Here is a 13,906-nt window from a genome sequence, read left to right on the forward strand (position 1 = left end):
TCCTCCAAGCCCCACGTTTCAGAACACCTGTCCTGGGGAACTGGCGGCAGTGGTTGTTCCGGTGACTTCCAGGGCTTCTCGCCATCCCCTTACAGGAGTGGGCAGAGCCCAGATGAGGGCTACACACAGGCCTGGGTCTTGATGCCAACCCTCCCACTTACCAGCTGTGGGGACCTGGACATAGTATTTCATTGCCCCGAGCCCCTGTTGCCTTCTGATCTCTGATGGGCACAGAGCTGACCCGAGGAACCTGTGCCGAGCACTTATCAAAGGCCAGGAACCCTCCCACCAGCTCAACCGCAGGCGAGGGGCCCTCGTGTTGTCACCCGTTGGAGAAAAGCAGGCTGCCTGCTGCCTGGTGGTACCTGGTGGAGTAAGCAGTGGTGAACAGTGGCTTTTCAATGTGTGACTCAAGGAATATTATTATTATTACTAGAGGCCTGTTGCACAAAGAGATTCGTGCAATAGGCCTTCCTTTCTCCTGACTGCTGGCACAGGTTTTCCTCCGGCACCCGGGACCCAGACCTTTGCTCCAGCTGGAGCTGCCTTCCGTCTTCCGTCTTCGCTGCTCAGACTCACCTTCAGTCTTCCCTCCGCCGCTTCCCATCTTTGTTGGCAGTTAACTTGCATATCGTGCTGATGAGCCAATGGGAGGTGTAGCGAAGGCACGGTCAATTACCATGTTTGTCTATCATTAGATAGGATTATTATTATTATTATTATCAGCAGTAGCCGCAGCAATAGTATTTTTAGAGAGGGCACCCATGAGCACCCCGTTGTAGCCGAGAACATAGCCAACAATATGTCCTCCTCATTGCCCTGGTTCCTACCCGTCACTTATTTACAGCTGAGGCCACAACTTAGGGCCCTAGCACTAAGGGTGACACCCCCAAACCAAGGGCCCCTCAAAGAGCTGTTTCCATATAGCTGGCAAAGGCCGCAGCTTTGAGTGCTGAGGTTTTAAATTCTGAATCCTGGAAGGGATGGTTGTGATAAAGAGCTGGGAGAGGTCAGAGTGTCGTCTGGGAACCCCTGCACCATAGCAGACAGATAGACAGACAGAACTCGGACGCCGGCAGTGGTTAAGGTATGTCTTTTATTGGCTGGAAAATCGTTCTGTAAAAAGTGATGGGAATGTATCAAAGCTAAACTCCATCCATATGCTCTCCTGTAAACACGGCTGTGACTGTGGGAGCATTCCAGGCTGGCTCATCCCTCGCCTCCAGCTCAGACAGATTTTCCGTAGTGACTGCCATACAAACCCTACACCCCAAAAGTGCCAGGGTGGGTGCCCCACAGATGAGGAGTGCTTCTCTGTGGCTAGGGTAAGGCATAGGATTCCTTTAAACCAAAGGGGCTGTCACCTTTCAGCCCAAAAAGCTCTTGGCCACTTCCAACCCTTCCCTCACTCTAAGCTCCTTTGGACTCACTCCTAGCAGACTCCTCCATAAGAGAGCATGTTGGGGGGGTCTCTAAGGGAAGCCCCCAGCCTTGGGAGAAAAGAAAGAATGAGTATGTGCTGAATTTTGATGAAGAACCGCCTTTGAGTAGGAGATGTCACTGAAGCCCAGAGATGGGGTGTAGCTTTTCTGAGGTCACAGAGCAAGGTGATTGAGAGAAAGGGGGCAGGGGCAGAGAGAGAACCCAGAGGTTCTGAATCCAGATGTCGCTGTGGGTTAGATCCGTAATAACGCTTCTTGGCCTAAGTCCAGAGACTCCAGAACCAACAAATCCAACCACAGGACGAGCTCTTTGGAAAACATTGAAAGCATCCTCATGACACGGTCTTTCTCAGAGGGACGCAGTTTCTGTGACACCCAGACGGACACTGTGGGTGACTCCGAGCCATTCTGCATCCAAGTTTTTCCAACTGAGCCTTCGCTGTTCATAGTGGAGGGAGAGAAGTCTGAGTGTGGGGAGTTGGAGCTAGAGTTTAGGTAAGAGAAAAAGATCCAAAAAAAAAGGATGGGCATGTTCAGAAGGAAACGGACCGTGGCCGACCCAACAGCATCCCTCTCTCCCACACGTGGGGTTCCAGGCAGTCCCAGAGCAGTGCCCGCACAAATGGGGTTCTTGCTGAAATCGAAGGAGAAGGAGCGAGGGACAGAGACGGGGAAATAAGGTGGCGGGGTCTCTCAGCCACATGCACTCAGGAGAGTTATTTTTAGGAGCTCGCTCTTGGGAAAAGCTAACGCCAAGACGTCAGTCACATTCGTCCTTCCTTGGACCGTGGACGTTCGGCCACCGCTGACATGTCACTGTAGAGACACAGTCATGGGTGGAAAAGAGGGCTGTATTCGGGGTGGGGAGGCCAGCAGCCCTGGCCTGTGGCACACCCACAGGACTCTGGGAAGCCGGGGGTTCTGCGCACCAGGCCAGACTCCCCCACTCCACCTTGGGGGTCTGCCAGCTTTCCTGGCTCCCTCCCCACTCTCGAGCCTTCTTGTGAAATGACTGGCACTTCCTGCTTCCCATCACACCCCAGCCCCAGATGCGCCACCTCCCCCCCAGTCTCCGCCCTCCGGCTTAGTGAACAGGAGCCAAGGGGGCCCTTGAGGACACAGAAGCCCCTGTTGGGATGAGGACAAAAGGAACACATTTCACCCCACCCCCACCCCCGTTTCTGAGTTTTCTTGCACCTTTCTCTCCCACCCACCCCACCCTCCATCTCCCCAGTCCCTTACCGTGATTGCTGCTTCCTGGCCCTCATTCAACCCACCTTCCTGCTGCTCCGTGTCCGCCTCCCAGCTGCAGGGCCATGGGGATGTTCAGAGAGTTCCAGCTCCAAGAGCTCCTCATCTCCATAGACCTGTCTGCCCACCTCCCACCTGGCCTCCAGGGAAACAGCCAACATTCCTGCAGTCCCACAGAGAAAGGGTGTGACGGGCATTGCTCAACGAAGCCTCCCAGCCAGCATCTTCTGCCCCAGAACAATAGCGTTGTATTTTTCTTGGACTCCCTCCGTTTTATTTGGTTTCTCCTTTGATTAGCAGAAAAGGGCTCCTCTCCCTCCCCCCTGCGTTCCCTCTGAACCCACCAGCCTGGCTCTGGTGTTCTTCTGGGAGAGTTCCAGCCCCCACCCGTGTCAGGTAAAGCCCTGGGTCCTGAACTTGGGTGACGTCAGGGAGCCTTGCCCCCAGGGCTTTCTCACACGTGGGAATCGCCTGTCTCCCGGGAGCCTGCAGCCCATCTCGGATCTGTTGCTCTTGGATGCTGATCCCAGGACGCCAGGCGAGGTGTTAGTCAGACTGACCTTTCCGGTTTTCGGAGCCGTGATCTCAGATCCCTCAGTCGGGCGCTACGTGTTGAAAATGAAAATCCGTGTGTGGGGCCTGTACGAGGGACCCGGGGAGGCGGGAACGGAGGGGTGAAAGGGGAAGGTGACACCTCAGCGTTGGTTGAAACAAACAAACAAACAAAGGCCTATGTATCTGCTGTCAAATCCATCCTCACCCAAAGGAGTCGCGCTCCTGGGGTGCGAGGCTTACATTCTGACACCTACTGCTTCTCAAGGGGCTGGCGCATGTCTGAGGTCTCCAGGGCGCTTCCGTGCACCCCCAGACACCCAAATCTCCTGGTGGTCAGGGAGTTTTCGGTTCAGCTGTCTGCTGGGCTCCTGAGACAGGTCAGCCCACTGGGGATGCTCCTGGGGTATCTTCCCTCTCACCAGGCGGCGGCCTGTGGGGCCCTTACCAGGCCACCCCCAGCTTCTCTATCAGCCACAGATCTCAGGACAACAGTGCTGATCCCGCCAGCTGTTCGGGTTGGGCTGGCTTCTTCCATCCAGCGCCTGTCTCCAGGTCAGCATCCCTAGGGAGCCCGTTAGCGCACCTTCCGCGTCTGCGGACATTCAGACAAGACGACTTCTCGTTTTTATCGTGAGAAAGGGGGCTTGTTGAGAAGTGTTGTACAGAAGGTCACACGACTGTTTCCGGGAACATAGGGGTCGCGTTCTCGGGCTAAGGAACTCCGGAGTTAGAACGATTACCCGAAAGATATACAGAGACAAAAACTGGCTTTTCGTCTTAACCGAACGCCCGGACCGTCTGCTTATTCATCGCGTTCGTTTCAAAATTCTTCTGTCTCCTGAACCAACTGTGACACCTTCCCTGCCCCCTAAGCCCTTAGTCGGCAAACTGCGGCTCTCGAACCACATGCGGCTCTTTGGCCCCTTGAGTGTGGCTCTTCCACAAAATACCACCTGTGGGCACGCACGTACAGTGCGATTGAAACTTCGTGGCCCATGCGCAGAAGCCGGTATTTTGTGGAAGAGCCACACTCAAGGGGCCAAAGAGCTGCATGTTGCTCGCGAGCCGCAGTTTGCCGACCACTGGCCTAGGACATTCCAGGGTATCGTCCGACGTCCTTCCACTTGAGCAGATCAAGCCTCGCAGCTGCCATTCCTTTCACCAAATGCTTGCTGAGCCTCAGTTATGTGCGAGGCATTTGCTCAAATCAGATAGTAAGAGAAACAAAACCAAACACTAAATCTACTTGGAAACAAACCATAGCATACTCTCTCTCTGTTTCCTGCAATCTCGTTTTCAAGAAGAGACAACTGGATTGTAAAAGGAAAGAAATTATCTTCTTTTCTCCAAGAACGGACACACACACACACACACACACACACACCACACCCATAGAAAATAATTGTTTGTCCAGTCAGATCTACACATGCGTCGTGGAGATAAATACACTAGACCTGTCTAAATCTCAACTCCAATGTGCACCGATTTTTTTTTTTTTTGAAGGCTCCACAAAGAAAGGAAGAGAGAAGAGGAAAACCGAACAAGAGCCCGGAGGAGTCCTATCCCTTTCGGTGTTGGCAGGTAATTGTTAGCAGAAATGGGCCGTAATAACCAGCCATTTCAGAGGAATGCCAATTCCATCGCATCCCGCCTTAAGAAGACCCAGGGCCCGCCTTTGTTCCTGACCTGGGCAGTTTTGAGACAATAACAATACCTTCTTTCAGGAACGGGGGGATCTGAAAGGTAGGACTCCTGCTCCCCCAGATAAGCACTGGCAGGAGAGGTGAGGGCTGGTGAGAGGGAGGCTGGGGTTGGCTCCCCGGGGGTCAGCCAGGAGCCCCGCCAGGGCCAACCTCTGCAGAGGGAGCGAGGTGAGGGGGCGGCAGGCAGGAAGCGTCTTGTGTTCAGAAACTTAAAAAGGATCTGCATGCTCCTCCCTGTGCCGGGGCAGCCAAGGCCTCCACGGTGGCAGCCAGCAGAGCCTCTGGGACCGGGACCTGGACTGTCCCTGCCCGCCCTGCCCTCCCTGCAGACCGTCTGTTTGCCTTCTGGGACCGTTTCGGGCAGCTGCTTCCTTCCAAGAGTCTGAGGTTGAGGGTTTGGGTGAGCTTGATGGGCAGCCTTCCTCCTCCTCCCCTTACCTTTTTATTCACAGTTTCCAATACACAAAGCACTTCATGACGGCCATGGAAACCTCCCTGGCCACAGAGTGAGAGACCAGCTGTGACCAGTGGCAGGCAGACCCGGGACGGCCCCGGGCGAGCGTCTGATTATGTGGCACGGACGCGTGGCTTTCCCTTTGCCCAGTCGGGTCCCCAGAGTGGCGTTTCTCTGCAAAAGGGCAGACTGACAGGGGCCTGCGCAGGGCGTGGCATGACGGATTCAGGAATGAGGGTGCCCTTGAGCTGGTCACCTGGGGTGTGAATCTGCCATTGTTCTCCTTCCGAGGGGCTCCCCGGCTCCCCTGAGAGCATCTGGGCTCGGGGAACGGCCCTAAAACGCGCTACTAACCTAACTGATCTTTCTCTTTTGAACTCTTCTCTCCCTAGCAATTGCCTTTACCCCACCCCCACCACTTTTTCATTTTTTCCCTACCTGTTACACAAGGGTAATTAATGGGCAAACAAGACTGAGTCCAGCCGAGTTCTAATCTGGCTCAAGAACAGTAGACAGGACATCGGCCTCGTCAGCCACCCCCGTGCCCACCCTGTCAGCTTCCTCCTTCCTTCAACCAGCATCCCAGCCCTCTCCCTGCGTGCTGAACACCATCGAGTTGTCACCACTCAGACCAGGTGGCAACCAGAGGGCTCTCATCTTGACTCCTCCCCAAGAGAGCGTGTCTTTCCCCTCCATGGCCCTTCAGTGTCAGGCGACCCATCGGGGGTCTGGGCAGAGGGGGGATGGCTCTAAGGGCCCCCAGCCAGCCCCCCATGGGAGGGGCAGACAGTCCCTGAGGTCACCAGGCCAGCCCTTCAGCCACAGCCTATGCCCCATGCAAGACAGCCACTAGGCCTGATGATTCCCAACAGCCCCCTCTTCTCCTTCCCAACTCAGCATCCTCCCTTGGCAGTCTTATATGGGGACTGTCCCTCCCAAATGTGAGTTAACATCGCCCCATAAAACACAGAGTCCAAAGGACATAAGGCAAGGCCAAGAAGAAGTAAGGCCACAGGTAAATAGCTTCCCTCACAGGCGAATACGGATGGTCATGGCATAGCCCATTCGGTCTTCTAAGCATCAAGCATCCAAGAGTTGGCAGCCAAATTCTCCTTGTTTCCCTGCTGCTGTTGTCAGTGTCGGTTTTTGCCTCTTAACACTGAGAGCGTGGACAAGTGAATTAACCGATCGAAACCTCAGTTTTCTCATCTGCTCAATGGGGGGAAGGATAAGAATAACCGCAGAGGTTTTCTGGGGGAGAGACGGGTGATACACAGAGGCTAGGAGCCCTCTGCAAATTGCCGAGCGCCTAGGCAGGGCTCTGCAAACATTTCTTCTGACTAATAAACAGAAAAGAAGAGGGACTGGGCGATAGAGGAGGGCCCCAAGGACTTCTCCAGGCTGCGGGGGTGGTGACACCCCAGGTCTGGTTGGTAGAACACAGTCATTTTGAAAATCCGGACGTGCCTCAATCAAGATGTAAAAAGGCTGCCGCATAACCCAGAGAAGAAAGAAGCCTCCACACACACTGGAGCAAGGTGCGTCCCAGGGAAACCAAGCCAGTCAAGGCACCAGGGCCGCAAACCCAGCGCCGAACCCCGCTGGGCAGACGAGAGGACATGAAAAGCAGGGAAGACACGTTGGCCGTGCCTGGTTCAAGTCACGCTCTGTTCTCGGCTCCTCAAGACCCAGGCAACCAAGTCCTGATTAGGAGAGAAGAGAGGCGATAAGATCAGAGACACGCTTCACAAAAGCACGGAGTCCCAGTTTCTCCCCATGACCCACAAAGGAGCCGGAGCCCAACCGGAGCGCAGGGAGAACAATGGGAACGTGGGGGAGTGGGCTCGCTGGAGCCAGAGCTCCTGGGGACAGCAGCGGGAGGAGTGCCCTGTGCCAGGGCTCACGGGGGAGGCAGGCACGCACCCCAGCTCCAGGCTGGGTCTGCCTCTCCCATCAACGGCGTGGCCTTGAGCTCGCTCCACGCTACTTGCAGGGCTCCTGTGTCTGCACATGAAAAGCAAAGAGAATAGAGTGATACCTAGATGCAAGGGCACTGGGAAAGCAGAAGCAGGAAGCAGCAGCAAGCAATGCTCAATTGCAACAGGATTGTTTTTGCAGCAATGGGTAGGAAAGCACAAGAGCAGAGTGATGTGTGAGTGCGGGAGAAGGAGAGAGGATAGGGTGTGTACCCCAAGGTTCCCTTGCCTGACGCCCCTCATATTCAGTCGGAAGCATGTGGCACCGCGATGAGTGAGTCCAGGCGCTCACGAGTTATGGGGGCAAAGGGATGGGGACCACATGTGTGATGGCAGTGGACGCGGGGCGCTGGACAGGCAGGGGGAATACAGGCTCCAAATAGAGGGAGGCCGAGCCAGAAGCTTCCCCTCCCCAAGCTGACACCCCCCTTCCTTCCATGGGTGGCTGCCCATTGGCTGGAGGACGATGCCCATCCTTGACCCTCACTGCATCACCCCACCCTTCTGAGCAGCAAGGCCCACCCATGAGCAGCAGAAAGCTGTGGCTCCTGGACAGCTCATCACGAACGAAGACCCGCCTGATCAATAATAGACCCAGAGACCTAGAAGCATGAACAGACCGGTGAACCTCAGAGGGAAGGCAGGAGAAGGTGGGTGGGAAGAGATCAGCCAATGAACTTGTGTGCATATATGCATAACCCATGGTCACAGACAATGGGGTGGGAGCGGGCTGAAGAGGTTAATGGGGGGTAAAGGAGGACCTATGTAATACTTTCAACAATAAAGATTTTTTAAAAAAAGACCTGTAGCAGTGAACTCAGCCCACCCCACCCTCAAGCCCATTCAATTGTTCCTGAAGCCAGTGCTTCTCCCCCTGTTGTTTCTCGTTTCCCCCACCTCGCCTTCTCCTCCACTGCTTCCAAATAGATCTGAGTGTGGAATTAGGGACTGGGGATGGGGTGGCAGTGGCTGACTTTGTTTTCCAAATGCTTCTGGTTGACAGAGGTGTAGGGGACATTGCAAGAGTCCTCAGAGTCCCCAGAGATCACAGAGCCGTGCACACACGTTTTGCTCTTTCTCTTTAAATCCCAGCCCCCAGAAGCAGCTTGTGGGGGAACTCGGGCTCCTGGGACCGCAGTCCCTGGGGGAGGGACTCCATCTGGGAGTGATTAGCCGGCAGATTTCAGGTAGCTCCCACCACACGTGCAGCCCACATGACACCCCCTAATTCCGTACCCACAGCTCTCCTTCTCCAAACAAACAGCAGCTCCGTTTGCAGAGAAAAGAAAACGCCTTCCTTAGAGGAGCCAGGTCATAACCGGCTCCTCCGCGCCCACCTCCACCCCCACCCCCTATCCCACTGCTCCCGACCACCATTTATTCAGCAGGCCCCTCCTTGGAAGGCCTGCGCCTTGTGCTTAGAAAAGCAAGCAAGAAAAACGGGAAGAAAAAAATATTTATCGTCGTTGTATATTTGGGTAGCGAGGTCCCGGGGTTTTTAGAGGTTCTGATATGTTAATAATGATTTCAGTTTGTGGTTTGATTGTTTTCTCAAAACCTGTAAATCCAGGCCAGACGTGTATAAAAGATGGCAATCTGAAAGCTTTCTATCCAACACTTCAAATATTCTCTGAAGGCGCAGCTCCGACGCCCTTTCTTACAGAGAAAGGTCAAAGGGTAGGGGATTGAGAAGAGGGTTCCAGGGTGGGAATCCCTCCTAAAGGGCACAAGCAGCCATTTCCAGGGCACACGTGGAGGGCAGCCATAACGACATCCCATCTAACCGCCCGGGCTCCCACTCTGTGCTGGTAGCTGTAATCTACCATTAGATATTCATTGCTTTGGCTACATTTTGGTCATTCATTCCCTCAATGAACATTTACACAGCAAGGTCTATGTGGCACAGAGATTAGGGGTAACACTGTGTTCCTGTCCTCAAGGAGATTATATGTGGTTCAGTGATGAGCATATAGGCGCAAAGAACCGTGACAGCACAGACAGGCATGCACAAACATGTAAGAACAGAGAAGGAAGTGAACGTCTGTTCCTGGGGAGACTTCCAGTCTTCAGAGGGGTCACATTTGAATTGGATCTCTAGCACCCATGGAAGTCAAGCTGCCTCTGAGACTAAGAGTACACTCGGCCTTAATAGTCATTTACTCCATAGTCTGAATGAGTCTCACATCCTTTCAAGGAAAACATCTTTTTCCTTTGATCTGGGGAAGACACCCTTCCTGGAAAGGGAGAGGACTCTGCAAACAAAGCTCTCTGAGGAAGTGTCCCCCGCACACGAGAAAGTAGAGTCTTGAAGATGGGGAGCAAGTCAGTATACACATACATACAGGAGGACGGGGCCAGCTCCGCCCATGGGTCATTTGCGAAGGACGGGGAAGAGACCCGAGGAGTCAGGGCTGCTCTTACGAATGTGCATCCATAAGTCTTTCCCTCCGAGGAAGCACTGCCTGGGATTTTTCAGAATCAAAGAGATACTAATGTTTTCTTCGAACCCATTCATTTGTGTGGTTTTTTTTTTTTTAATTTAGATTACAGTGTGCATTCGGTATTATTCTGTGTTAGTTTCAGATGCACAGCAAAGTGGATGTACTTTACAGAGGGGTCCCCCCGCTGCTTGAGGTACCCACCTAGCCCCGTACATAGTTATCACGATAGTATTGACTGTGTTCATCTCTGTGACTCCTCTGTAACTTCCAACTTGTACTGCATACTTCGCCCCCTTTCACCCATCCAACCCATCCCGAACTCCCAAAGGCAACCTCACTCACACTCCTGGTCTGCTTGACGAAGGGAAGCCCAGGGCTTGACTAAGGGAAGAGGGGGTGGGTGAGTACTCGTTCCATCCCTCCTCTGCCGCCCTGTACAGGTCAGCATCTTGGCTGACGAGACTAACCCAGGAGTTGCTGAAGCCGGTCTCAGGCCTAGTTGGGCTCAGGGAGGTGGGCCTGGGGGCGAATGCCCCACCGAGGCCACGCGGAAGCCCTGCTTTCCTCAGACCCGAGTTCCTGGAGGAGGGTCCCAATCCGGAGAACCTCCTAAGCGCCAGGAAAATAAAAAGCAATTAGTGACTTTTGCTTCGGGCAGAATCTAAAGGGGGAAAAAGAAATCTTGGCGCCCCGCAAAACCCTGCCTCCCTGGGCCTCTTCCGGAACCACAGTGTTCAGCCCACTCAGCGCTGGGCCAGTGCCACTCTCTCCTCCCCCAGAAGATTTCTTTGCTCCTGGAAAATCATCTGGAAACTGTCATCACCACGGTGCTGGTTGGCAGATGTCCCCCAAAGAGGGAGTGAAGTGTACCACACACTACAAGGCATTTCTGGGCTCGGACCAAGAAAGGGGGAGAGCTGGGTGGGAGCGATGGCTCAGGCGAAGAGCAGCACAGCCGGGCCAGGGAGAGCAGAGAGGGCACCCTGGGGGGAGGGGGCCAGGGGATGGGGAGGACTCTGACCCTGAGCCAGGGTTCCTGGACCACTTCTCCCCAGGCAGGGCCTTCCCCTTCTGATGGAGCCACCAGCTGGGAGGCAGCTCTCTGTGACCCACACGTTCCCTCAGAGCAAGAAAAGGGGAATCCATGGAAGAGGCAGAGTAAGAGGGTCTCAGGACAGGGAGCCCAGAGGGCGGGGCAGAGCGTGGGTGGCGGAGGCTGAGTTCTGCTTTAACATCGATGCGGAGACAATGACAGCGGGGACCCTGAGCTTGTCCCCTGTGAACGTCAGGCACATAGTAAGCCTCAAGCGATATTTGATGACTGTTGGGCTAATGGGAGAGGGAGACAAGGGGAAGAATGACAGGGAGCGAGAGAGGATGGAGAGGACAAGATGTCTCCACCGCGTTGCACCGAGAACTCTACTCTGTCACCTTGTGTCCTACCTGGGGCTCAGCCTCAGATCTACACCCCGATCCCCCCCAGACCCCCGCTGCCTGCACAGCCTCCATCTTCCACGCCTCGCACCTTTGCAAGCTCCTGGTTTGCTGTCCAGGATGCCTCATGCATCTATGGCTCAAATGGAAACTGGATGTGGCTCTTTTAAGGAGATGCTGGAGCCAGGTCTTGGGGGGAGGGGGAGGGGGAGGCGGGTGTGGGTGCTGAGCATGTGGGTCTGAGCCAAGACCACCACCCTGCCTGCCTTTCCTGCCAGAGATGTCAACCTGGGTCTGACCCACCTTTCCTCCTGGTTGCTGAGAGGACCTCCTCCACCTCAGAGGCGTCTCCATTGCTCCCAGAAGGTGAGCGTTTAAGGGGAAGGCGCCGACATGGAGGGCCCTCTCCCACTCCATCTTGGTTTTGAAGAAGCATAGACACCCTGATATTTGCATCTGACACGACCCTGGCCCGAGATGACACCAGGAACTGCTTGTTCGTCTCCGTGTCACACATGGACATTCAGGCGGATGGGACTGACAAGACTTCGCCAACCAAAGCTGAGTTCCCTGCGCTTCCAGGCACCCCAACGGGACACGGTTTTGCCATCAGGCCCTGCCTGGTCCAGGCTTCGGGCTTCCCTTGGTTTCAGCCAACCTGGGAAGGGGGGTGAGGGGATGGGGGCTGTGCACTCCCAGGACTCCCTGGGAAGTAGAACAGTCTGCCCTTCCTCACACTTTGTCCTGAAGATAGTGACAAGGACACAGCAAGATTTTCTAGGAAGGAGGGGACACACACCCAAAAAAAGACCTGTCCCTCCCTCCTACACCAGACTGAAATTCACACTCATCAAAATAAATGGATGAGTGAATGAATGAATGAATGAATGACAGGTGGGCAGAAGGAAAGAAAAGGGAGGGGGGAGACCCTGCCTTCTCAAAATGCCAGCTGTGTCTCCTGGAGGCTTCTCTCTGCAAACAGTCCGGGCTGGAGAGGGACCCGAGCGGCAGTCTCTGGGGCAGGCTGGCAGGCAGCGCAGAGGCGCACCAGAGCTTAATTTGAAACAAACAGCGTTCCTGGGTTGTCTGCCCTGCCCCCCACCCCAACTCCGACTTCTGCAAGGCCCAGTGCGGTTCCCCCAGGCTCTGGGGCCGCCCAGCCCCTGCAGTTTCTGTGACCTTACAGCTCTGAAAACCCTCCCAGGCCTGAGCCCCCATCCTAACTATGTCACTCTTGCGGAAACTCCAAAGTTGGGGGCTGACCTCCCAACCTTGGCCCTCCTGGGGCCCTGGGGCCAAAGCGCAGCGGCCTGAGCAGAGACCAGAGGGCGGGCAACCCGGCTGCTGCCCAGCTTCTGCCCCGCGCCTGGCCCAGCCGCCCCCAGGGGAGCCCAACTCCCAGCTGGGAGGACCCGGGTTTGGTCCCTAATCCATAGGTTCCAGACACCAGGGAGATGCTCTCCGCCGGAGGTACCTGCGGTCCTGCTGAGAAGGACACGAGACACTTGTCTTTCCCTCGGTTACCTGCGAAATTGGCTACTAACAGCGTTTCTCCCTTTCCGTGGTTTGATGGCGGCATTTCCTGGTCCTACCCGCCCCCCGCCCCCGACCCCGCTGGAGAGGTGACCAGAGGGGAGGCGGCGGTGCAGGTGCGACCCCAAGCCCTGCGGAGGTTGGGGGTGGGGGCGCGAAGTGAGGCCCTGGAGTCCCCGCCAACTCTATCTGTACGTTTAAGTCCGCAAGGCGAGGGCACCCTCAGCCAGGATTCAGAGAGATTTTTAAAAGAGGAGCATTGAAGGGGTTTGGGGGGACTTGGCCTAGGAACTTGCCCTCAGGCCGTTCTAGGGGTGCGCTGAGGCATTGACTAAAGACAGACGCGTTGGGGGAAAGTTAGGATTTTTAAAAGTGAGAGAAAGGGTGAAAGGGAACGCAGTCCCTTTGGGACTGGAACTTCCCACGTGCTTTTCCCCCTCGGAGAGCCAGCCGGTCCAGAGAAGCCAGCAGTTCCGACTCCGGCTCAGGCGCTGGTCCTTACCCCACCCCGTCTCAGGCCCCCCACATGGGTTACAGCCACTGCTGCCCGGAGACCCGCAGGCCGGGGCCCCCAGGAGCACACGGAGGCTTCACACCTCCCTCCCCGCACCTCCCGTCCATCCTCCATCTCATCCCTCTTTCTCTCCGGAAACAGAAAAGGGAAGAAAACCCAAAAGCCCCTTGGCCTCCAGTTCTAGGGGCGCGCGGGGCGGGGGGTGGGGGGGACACAGGCGCCCGCGTGGGGAGAAACACACACGTAGGACTACTGCGCACACGGAGCGCGCCTCCGGGGGGTCCGCGGCCTGTGATGACACAGGAACACCCAGGGCAGGGTGTCCCGGGATCACAGGTATTCACTGCGTCCCCACGGTTCCTTGCCCTTTTGGCTGCAGCCGTCCAGCCTGGCGCCGGACTCTGTCCATACCTTTGGGGACCCCTGGACCTGCTGGGGTTGGACCCCAGCAACTAATGAGGGGGCCGAGGGCCCACCAGGGATTGGGGTCTTTCCCCGGCAGGGAACCGAGCCCTGGGGACCTGATGGGGGAAGGGGTGCCCCGTCTCTGGGCGCCTCTACAGAAAAGGTGGCCCAGGCTGAGCTCTTTGGGAGACTCCGCTG

At 55.7% G+C, this 13,906-nt stretch overlaps 1 long non-coding RNA gene across 2 annotated transcripts; it reads right to left on the bottom strand.

Annotated features, from left to right (window-relative positions):
* Positions 1–1,077: 1,077 nt before the first annotated feature.
* Positions 1,078–4,109, bottom strand: LOC107184704. Of its 2 annotated transcripts, XR_001515604.1 has the most exons (3): positions 3,152–4,109; positions 2,685–2,856; positions 1,078–2,258 (listed from the first exon to the last, which is right to left on the bottom strand). It is a non-coding gene; the product is annotated as an uncharacterized LOC107184704 (long non-coding RNA). The 2 variants fall into 2 exon arrangements; XR_001515603.1 differs by having other exon boundaries at positions 2,685–4,109.
* Positions 4,110–13,906: the final 9,797 nt, after the last annotated feature.

The sequence above is a fragment of the Myotis davidii genome, unplaced genomic scaffold (genome assembly GCF_000327345.1).
Source record: "Myotis davidii unplaced genomic scaffold, ASM32734v1 scaffold172, whole genome shotgun sequence".
Taxonomy (NCBI): Eukaryota; Metazoa; Chordata; class Mammalia; order Chiroptera; family Vespertilionidae; genus Myotis; species Myotis davidii.